Source organism: Varanus komodoensis, unplaced genomic scaffold (assembly GCF_004798865.1).
Source record: "Varanus komodoensis strain SLA01 unplaced genomic scaffold, ASM479886v1 scaffold5, whole genome shotgun sequence".
Taxonomy (NCBI): domain Eukaryota; kingdom Metazoa; phylum Chordata; class Lepidosauria; order Squamata; family Varanidae; genus Varanus; species Varanus komodoensis.
In genome coordinates, this window is record NW_025336087.1 from 7,635,573 (window position 1) to 7,650,801 (window position 15,229).

A 15,229-nucleotide genomic window follows, 5' to 3' on the forward strand; every position below is an offset into this window, starting at 1 on the left:
TTTGAGGACCCATGACCTAATCAATATGCTTTATTATGCTATACTGCAAAGAAGTAAAGATGGCTGTAGGTCATTTTACAGAAACCAGTCACAACAGAAACTAATTGTGTTAGCTTTCTGTAGAATCAGTTCATTAGTGCAATGAGATCCAGTTGAAGGCTGATTCCCAACTAGTTAGAATTTACTAACACCCTCCACTTCCTAGTAATGGAAATCCCCTCAGACTCAAACACTCAAGGTGGCTCCTGATTTCTCCTTGTCAGCTACTGAGAGCATCTCACTCCTGAAACCCACCTAAAAGGATCTCATAGAAACATAACCAAGGAAACCGTGTTGTCTTGTGTTTTCATAGTTAAATGTGGCATTTTCCCTGCTTTTAAAAAATGGCTGAAAATACTGGTGAGACACAGAAAGGAAACATCATGGGTCACATCATGGTTTAAAGAGCTCATACGCAACCACAAAGTAGGAAACGTGGCAGTGGTGATCTCCGCTGTGACTGAGTCTCATGCACTGATGTTTGCCTAGGTAGGTAGCATGGCAAGGAGGGGGAAGGATGCGGGGGCACTGAGGGGAGTTGCACAATTCCATGGCCCCCATGCAGTGCACCCCTTTTTCTTCTCTCAAAGGTCCATTTGCAGCCTCAGGAGAGGTGGCCACGTAGCCCCTTCCAAGCCAGCTGTGGGTGGCAAGGGCAGGCACTCAACCGTCAGAGTCCCAGCCCTGAGACTGCAGGAATTTGAGATGGGACTCTGAATAATCCTATATGCCACTTCCCAGTGATGTCAGGAGAACACAGGATTGTACTCTCACAATTTAAAAATGATTACTTTCACATTTCAGTTATCTCTTTGGCATCTCAGAAAGATTAATGGTATCTGTGTGTTTTTTTTAATTCTCTAAGTGGGTTGTTCTTCAGTATGGATTGCAACTATTTGATGATCAAATCCCTTATTAAGCTGTGTTCTAAACAAGGTTAGAAACCTTTCTTAAAAGTACACATTGTGGAACTTTAAATTACAAATTTAATTGCAGCAACAGTATCAAGTACTGTCATTTCTCTTTGTCTCCTAAATACAGAGGCTAGATGAGGAAAAAGTCTTTCCCTAGAATTAACATTAGAACATCCATATTAATTTCAAATACTCTACATTGTCTTTATCTCTAAAAAACATATTCTCCCAAACTTCTTTCCATTGCCATTAGACATGTTTGCATGGTAAAAATGTCAACAGAAATAAAAAGTTGCAGCTTCCAGTATCTCAAATAGTTCAGTTAGTACATCCACTCTTTTCTTAAACTTTTCTTGGCTAAACCAAAGTACTAATTCCTTTTGGCTTTTCCAAGAAAACTGGTGATCATCAACTTTAACACTGGTATTGAGAACTCATAAAAATGTTAGCATCATGCAAATAGGGGTCTAGTTTATTTTATGCACCCATTAAAGTAAAAAGGTTTTGGCAGCTGCCAGAAAAATATATCTATATCCTGACTAAAAATCCATCAGAGTCATAGAGATATTTAACAACCATTGTCAAAATTTAATAGCTAATATAATTGGTGTATCTGCTTCAGAATTTCAGTCCAGTTGATGATTGATGATGGATAATCAGATCTTCTTCAAAGAGCTGAGCTGTGCTCCTGTAACAGTCATGTAATGTGTCCTATTATTACATAGGTGCCAACATGCAGTGTTCACACACAGATCCAAGCTTCAGTCCTTGATACACAATGGCCGGGTTCAGACAAGCCATAGTCCCCCTGCCCCCCACTGTCATGTTATCTGAACCCGGCTATAGTATTTCACTATGATATGTTTGGTCTTTAGAGAGAAGCAGTGGTTTCACTGTTTTATTCTAAAACTGTGTTTTATTCTATGGTATTTATGTACCATCATGGCTTGTTGTGTTGGCTGAATCCTTGATCATGGTTTCCACAGTCCTGGCATACAACTACCATAGAGTCCTCTGGAAAAAGTAACAACTGCAGGAACAACTTCAGCCATCTAGCTTACATATATGGACCAATGAGGGAGAAACAGGTGACATAGGCACAGTGGGATTTAAATTCAGGCACAGGGGCTGATTGGATAGGTGCCAACAAGCAAGAGGACTGTGGGAAGGAAGGAAACCATGATAAAGTAAACACCACTTGCTTGTCTAGATCATGGGGGGAGTGGGTGGAAGCAATCCAAGGTGACCATGCTGGGTTGTTTACTGTGTTGTGTGTGTGCAGGCTATATCTGCGATCCTTTCAATTAATACCCAAGTGTGAGGTTCTGGGGCAGTGTCAGGGCTCCTTCTGGCCAGAGACCAGAATAGTAGCCCTGGTGGTTGCAGGACTGGATCCGCAGGCAATCGTGGCCACCTGGGCTGTTACAAGCACCACCTGGGAGTCCTGAGGGAAGAGCTATAGAAGAACCTGCTCTTCCCTCCAGACACAGCTTCAGCAATGAAGGTCTTTGGTGTTGTTGGAGTGCTCTGCACCTTCTAGAACCAGTTTCTGGAAACTCTGCCTGTCACCTTGCTCCTGTCTCCACTTCTGAACCCTGCCCAGCTTCCTAGTCTTCACCTGCTCCACCTTCTGCTCCACCCCCAGGTACCTGCTTCTCCTTGGCTTGCCTCTCTGGCTTTTGACTCCTGACTGGCTTTGGCTACTCTTTGCTATTCGGATTGACTTACATTGTACTTCTGTTACTGGCCTCAACCTCTGGACTGCTTGACTGTGATTTGGAATAGGCCCTCATAGTGTCCCGGTTGTCTGGGTCCTGGTGCCTTGATCAGATACCCAGCTGCCCACACCCTGGGCCGTGACACCAGACTGTCCTTTTGTACATCACTCCAAAAGAAGACATTTGTATATGAAGCAGGACCCTTGTATCTGCTGTCTCAGTTACCATGGTTTCACTTAACTGAAGTTGCCCATTGGTCCACATTCATGGGGGTTATGGTGCAGGACCCCCACGAAAATGGAAAAACCACAAATACCTCTTGGAGAAAACAGTAAATATCTCTAGGGAACTACACATTCTGTTTGGGGATTCCATACTCTTTGTATGCCAGCCTCATGTGTTCTGTTTCTCAGCAAGCGTGAAGACACTAGAGATATTTATAGTCTTTCCCTAGTGTTATTTGTGGTTTTCTCACTTTAGGGGCTCAGGACCCTTGCAAATCGTGTAGTGTTCATTACTATCTGCTGTTTCCAGCATCTGCTGGTGGGCTTAGAACTATCCCCCATGGATATGGGGGTCCTGCTATACTAATCCATGAGCATAGGTGAACATTTGGAAAGAATCACTCCCATTTGAACAGAATACAATATATCTCACCATAATGGGGAAGATAGTGACTGTGTGACCTGTGGCTGCTCATTCTCCTGCCTGGGTGCTAACTGTGGATGAGCCTTTTCAGAGCTGTGCCTACCACTAAGGGGAGTGAAGCAGCCTCTTTGGATGGCGGCTGTTGGGGCAAGGAGAACACGCTGTTAAGAGACTTACTTACATGGCCATGTGGCTTACTGTACTGAGGCCAGTGTCACCAACTGCATCATAATTACTCAGGACAGACCTCTGTAAAGATCCCACTGCCAGCTTCTGTAGCTGGAATTCGGAGCAGGGCAGGGGACATGCTCTTTGCCTTGGGCCACGACATATCTTAGGTCAGGCCTGCCCCATGCCTTCTTGTGGATCTTTTTAACTTGGATTCAGATCAGGCAGGCCTTCAAATAGAGAACAGCCCCTGACATAGCGGACTGTCCTTTATGGTGCTGGACATATGGCCATCATAAGAATAGTGGCAGTGGAAAATCCAGTATAGCTCTCCCTTAGCCTTACCCCATTCCAACTGTATGTGAGCCTGGCAGCAACTGAAAGGATATGATCATTCCAGCAAAAGTGCTTATTGGAAGGCAATTCATCAAAATAAATCTGAAGCTATTTTTCTCCAGCCCATTGCTCAAGCTTTTGAGATATTTGCTAAAAAGTGTGAAGTAGAATATAAGGCATCTGTAAACTTGGGAGGGAGATCTGTTAAGCTAAGTAGCTATCTAGAAGAGTGCTCACTGATTAGACAAAGACAGATTTGTTTGTAGAAAGAAAAGCCACAAGCAAAAGAAAAGAGACTGGGGATAGTGGGGAAGAGAAGCTGTTGTCTCTTTCCATACTGCATACAAATGCCACAAGGTATTTTTTGTGAAAGACAAACAGGAAGATTTTGTGGAGCTAGTGGATGAGTGCAAATAATTTACAGTATGAACCTACGGCTATACAGAATGCAGGAAAATAGCAGCCCAGCTGGGTTTGGATTACTGGAAAGAGGCCAATGGCATGAAACTAAAGGTTTATTATCTTGCTAGATAAAGGAAGAAGATTCTGCAGAGAGTGTAACAGTTGAAGATCAATTGTCTTTCCTCTGCAGTGCTAGCAACATTTTTGCCCCCAATTCTCTTTGTTTGCCTTCAGCTGCTATTGATGGCCTACAATTGTCCTGAACAATCAGATCTTGCTGCTGGGAGATCTACAGTACTCTACTTTTATATACTTCATATACCCAGAAAAAGCTCAAGGTCATTTCAGACATGGATTAATGTGGGGTTATCAGATCAGCAAGTCTACAGCCATTGGCACAAGCTGGTCCTTGGGCATTTGAGTTGAATGCTGAACTCTAAACATATATGCATTTTGAGGTCATCACTCTGACTCAAATTCAGACAGGTCGGTAAGTCCTTGTGCATGCACATGGGAAGGAGAGTCAGGTCTCGAGGCTACTCCCACTTTAATCTGGTGAGATTGCTGAATCCTTGTGGCAGCTCTGTGTAGGCAGCCCCTTGTAAATCATTTGAAGAAAGAGAGAGGAGACATGGGGAGAGTGCTTTGCATAAAACTGCACTTGCTAATATAAAGGTTCATATGCAAATTTAGAATCAATTATAATTTAGGGCACCATTCTGTGTGGCTGTCCATAACCTTCCAAAGTCAGAAGTGTACATGCACCCAATGGAAAACAGGGGGAGGGTGGGGGTCAGGGCTGCCTCCACTTGCCCCTCCCTGTCAAAAGCAGTCAGGTGGCTGATCTGGGGCATCTGAATGTTTTCCTCTTCACAAGGCTGAGGCACCATCTGGATCCAGCATGTGAAGGCAGTGCCTCATTCTTCCCAGCCTTGTCTCCCAGAATGCCCCCTCCTGCCGTGAAGATAGCCTTGCATCTACAGGGTCTCAGTCAGTGCCAGAAGAATCACCACCCTGGCTATGAGGGTGGAGAGCGTACCTTCTAAAAATGGTGTCCTCACCGTGACTTCAGAAGGCTCTTCCAGAGTCTCAGTATAGTATATCTCACCATGGTGCAGAAGACTCTGGCCAGGTGACTGATGTGTCTTTCTCAGCTGATCCAGGTGTTATAGTCACTCTTTCCTTTCTGTTGGAAGAGAAAAATATTCTAAGCATGCAGAGAGTTCTTTTTAAAACTTTATTACAAGGAAGGGAACAGAAAAAAATGGTTTCCTTCCCATTTTGCTGTTCACCTGAGCACATGTTCACATCCCCTTTTTATGCCCTGCCCCGAGCCGCTTCTCTCTCCTCCTTTCCCCTCATTGGCTGGGGTACCGGGAGTTTACATCTTTCCCGCCTGCCTCCTCTGCACTGCTCCAACACCGGCCCTTCTTCTCAATCCAGCCCTGCCCTGGTGGGCTACGGTAGGCTCATTTTGTTCTGCCAAGCTCCTCAATAAACAATCAGGAAGTATTTGGCCCTCCTGCCTACCTGCCTCTTTCCCCACACTTTGTGCTACCTGATTTTAGCCCCTCCCCTCCTTTGGGCTAAGTAATTTTCTTCATTACCTTTTAAATCTTTCTTCTCCCTTGTTTCAAATCATCCTTTCACACCTATCACAGGTGCTGTTGATGGGCAACTTCAAGGTCTTTAGAACAGAGAGCAGTGCTCCGGCAGCCCATGAAACAGAGGCCTGTTCTCTGAAAAAGAGGACTGTCAAATAACACTTATCAGAAGTAGGTTGTTTGAGATATTTCCTATTTAGAGCTTTGCTGCAGATTCCAAGTGGCACGTTAGCTGGCCTCACTTGCAGGGTAGCGATGATGATGATGATGATGATGATGATGATGATGATTGGTATATTATTCATATTATAGAAAGAATAATTCTTATATACTTATAGCAGTGATACCTCTAGCTGAAACATGTATGGAGAAGGCTGCCTTTTCCCCACATGACATGTGTAACAAAACTCTAAATAGGAAGTCTCTCTAGAGGCCTAGTTTTGATAAGAGCCATTTGGCAGCCTTGATCAGTTCAGATGAGATCAGCTTTCTGACTTCTGGATATTTAGGGGAGCTGAGCCTTTGAATTGACTAAAGATCACAAGATGGGTTTAATGCTTTCTTCAGATTTAAAACTAAATTATCAGAACAGCTGCTTTAAAAATCCTTCAGGAAATGAGCCAGGTTGTGATTTGTTATGGACAAATTCCAAACCCTCAGGCAAAAGTAATGTACGCAACACACAAGATTCTGTTGTAACAGATTTTTTTTTAAGTAAACGGTACTATTGAACACTAAGTAAAAATAAGTGTAAGCTTGTCCACAGCTTATGCTTCTCACCTTTCTTGTAGCCCTTGAGGAGATTCCCTTAGCCTGTTTCATCCCCTGTGGTTTACCTGTCCTGAAGGTTCTTTCTGTACTTTGTTGTCCCAAACCCTGTTCTTTTGTTCTAATGCACCTCTGGCAACCTGCCTGCATGATTCCCCCATGTGGTCCCCCACCCTCCTCCAATCTGTGTGCAACTAACAGGTTATCAAAGCACCTTGTACAAACTCCATCTTGGCAGTCTCTTCAGAGGTTGCCTACATGCTGTTTGTATTTCCTGTTGGTTTGAATAAACTGCCAAATGTTCTTTTGATGGTACTCCCCCAGCGGACTCTCTTTGGGTGGTTTTTTTACTCCTGTCTCTCATAACACAGAGAGTGTTAGCTTATCTTTAGACTGTTGGCCTTGTTGTAGAAATTAAATACATAGGAAACAAAACATACTACCATTGTTAAAAATGGTTATGCATGAACACCAACAAAGGCAGCCCAAATGCCTATCTACTTGGCCATTTGTAAATTACTCCCAAAGGCCACCTGTTCAGAAATCAAAGGTGTCATTAACTCCTTTACCCTCTGTCTTATTGCAGGTGTCCGTTTCTGCTTCCAGTGTTGAAATATCCATCTTTTAGCTTAAAGGGGCATGTAAAATCCACTTGGGGAAAATTTTATCCCACTTTTCCTCTCCAAGAATTCAGTCACTCCCGGAGGACTCCAGAGTGTTAAAAAGGTAATAACTGATCATTAAAACACATTATGTTAAAAGGAGGAGCAAATTATCTCTCATTTACCACACACACACACACACAAATGAAGGATCAATACAATTAAACAACAGAATGAAATGCTCATTTAGAAACACTTTAACTTGTAGGGGAAACACAGTTAAAAGGGATGACGTGTCCTCTTAAGGACAAGGAGTTTTATGTACAGAGTGGAGTCATTGAGGATTTCGCCACATGAGGCATTTAATCCAATGCTTTACTGTAGCAGTTGCTTCAGTTTTCTTTACGTGAAGATTAGAGTGTCCATTGCAAAGGGGGTTCCCTTGCTGTCTTCCACATGTTCCTATATGTTTCATTGTGCAACACAAGGCAGTGCTATCATTCAGGTGAAACTGCAAAACTACCTTGGCTTACTGGGGAACACTAGCACCATCTAAGAAAATAACACACTTGCATTGCAATAAAACAAAGCCACAAAAATGGCTGGAAAACATGGGAGTGGCTCTGGAGGAGAAGGAATATGTGCAAATAAGCTGCAAGCTTCCATGAGCAAGGGGTAACGAGCACACCACAAATGCCTGATAGAAATGTTCTGAGAATGCCCTCTTCCACTTTCCCCCTAAAGGAAATACTGCATGTGGGGTGGGGACGGGGACAACAGCTGATCTTGCAAATGGGGACGTTCACATGGATGGTTACAATGAGGAGGTAAACACAGACTGAATTATACTCCCCTGTCCCATTCTAAAAGATTATATGCTTCAATGGCTTAGTTTCTGGCAGCAAGAACTTTCAATTACAATATGCTGGTATTTTAGGTATATTTGTCCAGTGATTTTTGCCTTTAGCTTCACCTGTTGTGACCCTGTATTTCTTTCTCCCAACTTTTTCCTTCCCAGCAGACCAAGACAAGAAGTTTCTACCTATAGTCTTTTATTATGTTAAAGCTGGCTGGCCATGATTGGCTTTGTGATACAAACTGAATAACTTAAGGATTGTTAGCAAGAGACAGCCATCAAGTTTGCAAGCCCTCTAATTGTGGAATCAGTTCTACCCGTGCCAGGAGTTGATTCCAAACTGAATTCCTCTCTCCACCAAATGGAGTTGGCTCCACCCTCAGGGAGGTTTGCTCTGTTTGTGGGCCAAATGGCAGGAATGCTGGATCTTACTTATTTGGTCTGGTTGTTTGACCTGGTGTTGGACAAATGACTGATCAAATTGCATCTTCCACCTCAAACTTCCTTGCTTCACTGTATCCCTCCCTACCCTCCAACCAGAGGCAGTCTGGTTCTCACAAGATGCTTGTAGTCTTGTAGTCTGTTGGCCCTGGAAATTCAACTAAGCTCTGAATTCATATTCATACTCTGAGGTATCCACCTTGGCATGCTGTATTTTGGGAAAAGTGAGCCCATCCCTACACCACACATCATTGAAATTTGGCTGCCAAGAGGTTCTCCATAACTGAATTTGGGCCTTGGGCTGCAAGTACTCTCTTGCTTCTGCACAAGAAAAGGTGTTATAGTGGTGCACAGGGAGCCACAAGGCAGCCTTAACAGGCTGGGATTGCTGTAATTGTATGGAGGGTTTCTGTAGTGATGAAGGTGATATTCCGGTTTTTGCCTCTTGTTGCCATAGATGTTGATTAAATCTAAGTGACTGGGGTGATATAAGAATGTTTTTCTTTGGCTGACTCCCATTGAGCAGTCATTACTTCAAGAAAGGGAAGGGGAAGAGACAAATCATATTCATGACATGAAATAGTAAGAAAAGTCTCCGTAGAAATGAATGATGCCCATGCCTATGAAAATTATTTCTGCTAAAATACATTCAATTAGTTTGGGATAATTATTTGTTGTTATGTACCGTCAAGTTGTCTTTGACTTATGGCAACTCTATGAATGAATGTCCTCCAAAATGCCCTGTTCACAACAGCCCTGCTCAGCTCTTGAAAACCGAACGAATTATAGCATGTGATTATAGGTTCATAACATCCGTCATGCTGGCTTAGACCAAGGGTCCATCTAACCTGCATTCTGTTCTCACAGTGGCCAGCCAAGCAGCCTGTGGGAATCTGCATGCAGGATACAAGTGCAATAGCAACCTCCTGGCTGCATGCTTCTGCGGCTGATCTTCTCAGGCATGTGACCTCTTGTGCCAGGGAGAGCACAGAGCCACCAGGACTAGTAGGCTTTCATAGGCTCCTTCTCCATGAACGTCTCTGCTCCCCTTTAATCTACTCTTGGAGCCACCTTTGTCACTTGAGGATCAGGTCACTTCAGTGGCACAGAATGAAGTCACCTTCCACTGGCTTTGCCTGGTGGCCCAGCTATATCCCTACCTGGACAGTGGTAACCTGGCTTCACCTATCTATGCTCTGGTGACCTCTGGCTTGGGCTTCTGCAGTGGACTGTATGTGGGCTGCCCCATGAAGATCGTTTGGACACTGCAGCTTGTGCAAAATGTGGCGGTCAGTTTAATACCCGGGACCAGAAGGTCTGAGTATATAAGGCCAATTCTGACCCATTCATCCAGGCTGTCTGCATGCTTCTGAGCACAACTCACAGTCCTACTTGGCTTGGTACCACTTCTCCTGAATCTACCCAGACAATATGGTCCTCGTCTGAGGCCTTCCTCCAAGTGCCAGGTTAAATCTGTCCTCTGCTCCCAAGGATTTAAAGGCAAGAACCAGTGTGGTATGTTGGACTGGGACTTGGGAAATCTGGGTTCCAGTTCCCATAAATACATTTACAAATTAAAAATTCCAGGTAACACAACTTCTCTAAACCTTATTGACTTGTATGGAAAATTCTTCCAGTTTGCTCCTATTAAACATGCTAGAGTTTGCCCCCATGATGAAGTTAACATGGACAGGAGAAGGAGTTTGGCCAGTTAGATTCTTTGCAGGAAAAAAGGCATGATATAAATATAACAGATGAGTAAGATGAGACATGTTAGCTGTTTCAACAGGTCTCATCATTTATTGAAATTGTTTCGGCTGTTTATGCTGCTTTAAATTTTGTATACAGAAATGCTTTATTTTATGGTTTTGGTACAGAATGCTATTTTGATGTTTATCTTCATTATATGGCTTGTTATATTATACTCATGCTTTTTGTTGTTTTCAATTGCTGTGAACCTATTTTGAAACCACCCAGTTTGTTTAACTGTGTGTGAGTTCTAGCTCATCATTCATCATGCACAAATGGTTTATGGACCTGACTTCAGTGGTTATGTACCTTTTGTTGCTTTTCTGTTAAGGCTTCTCTGCTGGCTACTGAAGCCAAGCATAATTCAGTTGTGCCTCCCCTGTCCGCTTTAGCCAGAGAGCTATTGCTATAGCAGGGATACTGTCTTGTCCATTGGAGAACCTGTCTTGCCTTAACCTCTGACCTAATGCTTTCTGTGTGGAGGCCTGGGGCCTGTGCGCACCTGGCTAAGGTGCAAGGTCTACTGCAGCCAAGCTAACTGGTACCAGCTGCCACCACTAAGACTATCGCAAACACTTCCCTCTGACTCCCCAAGCATGCTTGGTCCTGGGGGACAGGGATCCAAGGCCTCTTGTGTTGGGCTTCCTTACATGCGGTTTGTGTAGCCTGATGGTTAAGTTAGTGTTGCCAACGCCTTGGTGCTGCTCCTGTGATCTTCTCCCCTTTCACTTCCAAAGCACACAATCTGGGTTTTGGCAAAAGGGGAGTGAAGGTTGATTAGGTGTTTGGGAGAAAGTACAGAACAGGAAAAAGGCTGGTCAGATTCAGAGCCGAAAGCAATAAGCAATGGCAAAGGACAAAAATGAAAATACAGCACCAGTGACAGGTCCCTGTGGGATGCTGGTACCTGGTTCTTTGGAGATGCTTGGTCTGCATGTCAGGTCTTCTCTCTCCTGCAGGAAAGCCTACACCCTAGCAGCATTTTTACTGGAGGAAAGATCCTGATGCCATCTCCTCTGCTGCCTGCATCAAGCTCCCCTACTTGCTGGGACAGGTGCTCTCAGCACCACTTCCTTTTCCAGTGACGCATGTCTCCTTTGGTCTCTGCCCACTTGACAGGTTGAAGATTCCAGGAGACCCTCTTGAACCTTCCAGTCATCACTCGTTCCCAGTACTGGCTGCTGTCGTAGTTATGGCAGTTTACTGTTCAATAGGTTTGTTAAGTGGGGGCACCAGGCCATGAGATGACCTCAGCCAGGGCACGTGCATTTCAGTGCCAGCATCAGGATGGCCTGGACTCCAGCTTTACCAGTGATTACGAAAGAGATGTAGGGTGGAGCCAGTAAGGTCTGACTGCCGAGGCCACTCCAGGCTGCCCAGAGCATATGGTTATTTAGTTTATAATAGTCCTTTAATAAATCAGATAGTCCCTGTGCTTTATGAGGGAAGCATCCCTGGAGAGCCATTACCAGCTTCTGTTCACATGGATAGTAAAAATATATGCTATGTCTGACATTTTAATGATAATGGAATACAATTGTGGGCTGCACAATAAAGTCAGCTCAGAAATTATGGTATTAAAATATGTCTGGTTTATTCTCGCTTTCTTCACAAATGCAAACCTGGCAGAGAACGAGTGAGTGAGCTGAGAAGCAGGTCCCCATCCAGTGGCTCTGTGGAGAGAGCTGCTCCATTAACTTACATGCACAGTAGAAGGCGAAGAAATGGTGGTCCAACTTCTCAATGAGGAATGAAAATTGAAGCACTCAGCGGTCTGGAACAAAGCCCTGTGCTGAGGGATTGAAAGATCTGGGCATGTTTAGCTTGGAGACTGGAAGACTGAGGAGAGCTATAATAGCACTTTCCAAATACTTGAAAGGCTGTCACACAGAGGTGGGTCAGGATCAATACCTAAACATTCCAGAATGCAGGACACGGAATAATGGACTCAAGTTACAGGAAGGCAGATTCTGACTGAACATCCAGAAGTACAGCAATGGAACCAATGACCTCAGGAGGAATTCAGGAGAGAGCCATCTATCAGGGGTGCTTTAACCTGGGGTCCTGCACTGAGTAGGCAGCCAGATTCAGTTGCATTCTTGGCCTTTCCAACCCTTCTATGATTTTATGAGTCTTCCCATTCCACTGCTATAATTCAAGTTTGTGAAAAGAAAGACTTAAGAAACTTTAAGAACTGGTTCCTGCTTCAGGAGTTTTAAGAAGTGGTTCCTGGATTTGCTTGTTTTCCTTTTCCCTTTTCATCCCTTGTCTCCTTGCATCTACTTTGGTCATGCAATCCCAATCCCGAAGTTACAATTTACCACTGACATTTGATGGCAAATTGCCACAGAGAGGTTAGAGGTTGAAAAAACAGGTTAGATTTGTCAGTTCTAAGCTTCTGCTGCAGTTATAGATGCTTAGAATGGGGAAATGTTTCTTTTTCCAAATTAAATTTGTATGCTCCAAGAGAATTCCCCATCCAACAACCCTTCTGCAGCATGAAAGCAGCATTGGGGCAAGTGTGGCCTGAGGTGGGGAGAGTTTAACCCCAGGCAGCATGAAACTGTCCATCCCGCCATGCATTATAAACCTTTGGTCACAGTCTCCCTGGTTTGGCATTGATCTTATAGAAGCTGCTTGAGATTTTCTCCCTCCAAACAGTGGGATAAAAATGCCCTAAATCTTACTTGTGGTTTAACTCTACATTCCATGATAGGTCCTGGTGCTGGTACTTGATATCTGGTACCGTATTTCTAACTCATGCTCCTTGTTCTCCACACTTACACAAGTACTGATTGTCTTTTGGCATTGTCCATGCATTCATCTAGGTCATCCTTTCTGAATCTGGTGCTCTCCAATGTGTTGGATGACAACTTCCACCCCCAGGCAGCCTGAACATTGATCATGCTGGCTTTGAATAATGGGAGCTGTAGTTCAGCGCATCTGAGGAGACTAGACTGGGGGTCGCTGAGCAAGGGCATCACTTATTGAGAGGCAGGTGATAATAAATCAAGCGTTGGATGTGTCTGTAACAGGCCTGGGAGAACCACAAAGGCATCTTCTTAGGCACTTGGCTGTTCGAGTATATGGCATCATTATGAGGGTGCCCATCATGGATTTTGGAAATTAAAATTCTAATTTGCAACGTGGAAACAGCAGACAAAAGAAAGATATATAATGTAATTAGTAATGCTGCCTAAAATAAACAAGCCTGGGCTTAACCAGGAGTTTGTGATAAGCCAATTTTACTATGAATCCCTCAGGTATTCCTTGAAATGTCTTGCAGGTGAGCAGGGTTTGCAGCACCTTCATTACTGGCATTCCTCCATTATCTCAATTGATAATGAAATCATTTGCATGTGTTTCAATCCAATTAATTATGTTTGCAACAATTTCATTTAAAAAAGGAGCTATCATCAAATATATTTTGGAAGGTGATTGGGAAGGCTTTGGCTTAATAAGCCATTTAGTAGGAGAATCCCATAAACAACAGAAAGAGCCAAATGGCAAAATGACTGAAGAATGGGATGAGTAAAGCTTTTAGTTGGGATAATCTGAGCAACGGACACTGTGCCACTAACATATTTCACTCCCTGGGGATGTTTAGAATCTATTCTGCATCACTTCTAGCTGAAGGCAATCTCTTCTGTTTTTAAAAGGTTAGTTGGCTTGTGGACAGCTTCACCAGCGTGCTCCATGCCCTAAATGCAGTGCAGAGAGTTAGTCACTGCATCCTTTGACTTCCTATATTTTGAAATGGATTGAATTGGTATGGTTGGCTCTTGATGTACACAAGATACTCAGCACTGAGAAGGCATTTATTTATTTATTTAGAGTATTTGTATGCCGTCCCATCGCATAACCCCAGGATGGCTTACATAAAATAAAATAAAATAAAATAAAACATAATACACATAAAATCCAGATCCACCCTGGCTGCAGATTAAAACCTGTAAGCTGATATTAAAAAGTTATTAAAATATTGTTGAAATAAAAAGGTCTTAGCCTGGCGCCGAAAAACAAATAACGATGGCGCCAGGCGGACCTCTCTGGGGAGCACATTCTATAGGTGGGGCGCCACCGCAGAGAAAGCCCTCCTCCGGGTACTTTGCCTCCTAATGTCTTTCACGGAGGGTTCCTGGAGGAGGGTCTCTGCTGCAGATCTCAAGGAGCAGGAGGGCAAATACGGAAGAAGGCGTTCCTTTAGGTATCCAGGTCCCAAGCCGTTTAGGGCTTTATAGGTAATAACCAGCACCTTGAATTGAGCCCAGACTTCGATGGGAAGCCAGTGAAGCTGGTAGAGGACTGGGGTTATATGAGAATAATGCCCAGTCCCCATCAGCAACCTGGCAGCTCTGTTTTGCACCATCTGAAGTATCCGGACTGTCTTCAAAGGCAGTCCCACATAGAGCGTGTTACAGAAATCCAACCGGGAAGTAACCAATGCATGTGTCACTGTCGCTATAATATAAGCATATAATACTTTTTATTGTGGCACATTCAGCATACAAAACAACCTGAAGTTTGTTGATTGAAGAGGTATTTACTCTCCTGAGTGAATACTTAGCAGAAGTACCTTTGACAGTAGTTGCAGCTGCAACTCTTCTTGGGTAAGTCTCTATCAGCTTTGAACATCTGGATCTTGCAAGGGCTGCCTGTTCTTCATGGCCAAACTGCTCCAGCTCTGTCAGGTTGGACCATCGGTGAACAGCAGCTTTCCAGTCCTGCTACAGCTTCTCCATTGGATTGAAGTCTGGGCTTTGGCCCATGTCAAGACTTTCAGGTTGTTTCTAAATGCCTCCAGTGTTACTTTGGCTGTGTGTTTAGGCTCACTGTCCTGCTGGAAGATGAGCCTCCATCACAATCCCAGGTCTCTTAAAGACTGAAAGAGGTTTTTCTCCAGATGTGTCGTATCTTTGGCTCCCTCCATCTTGCCTTCAATATTGACCAATTTCCAAATTCTTACCAAGGAAAAGCATCCCCA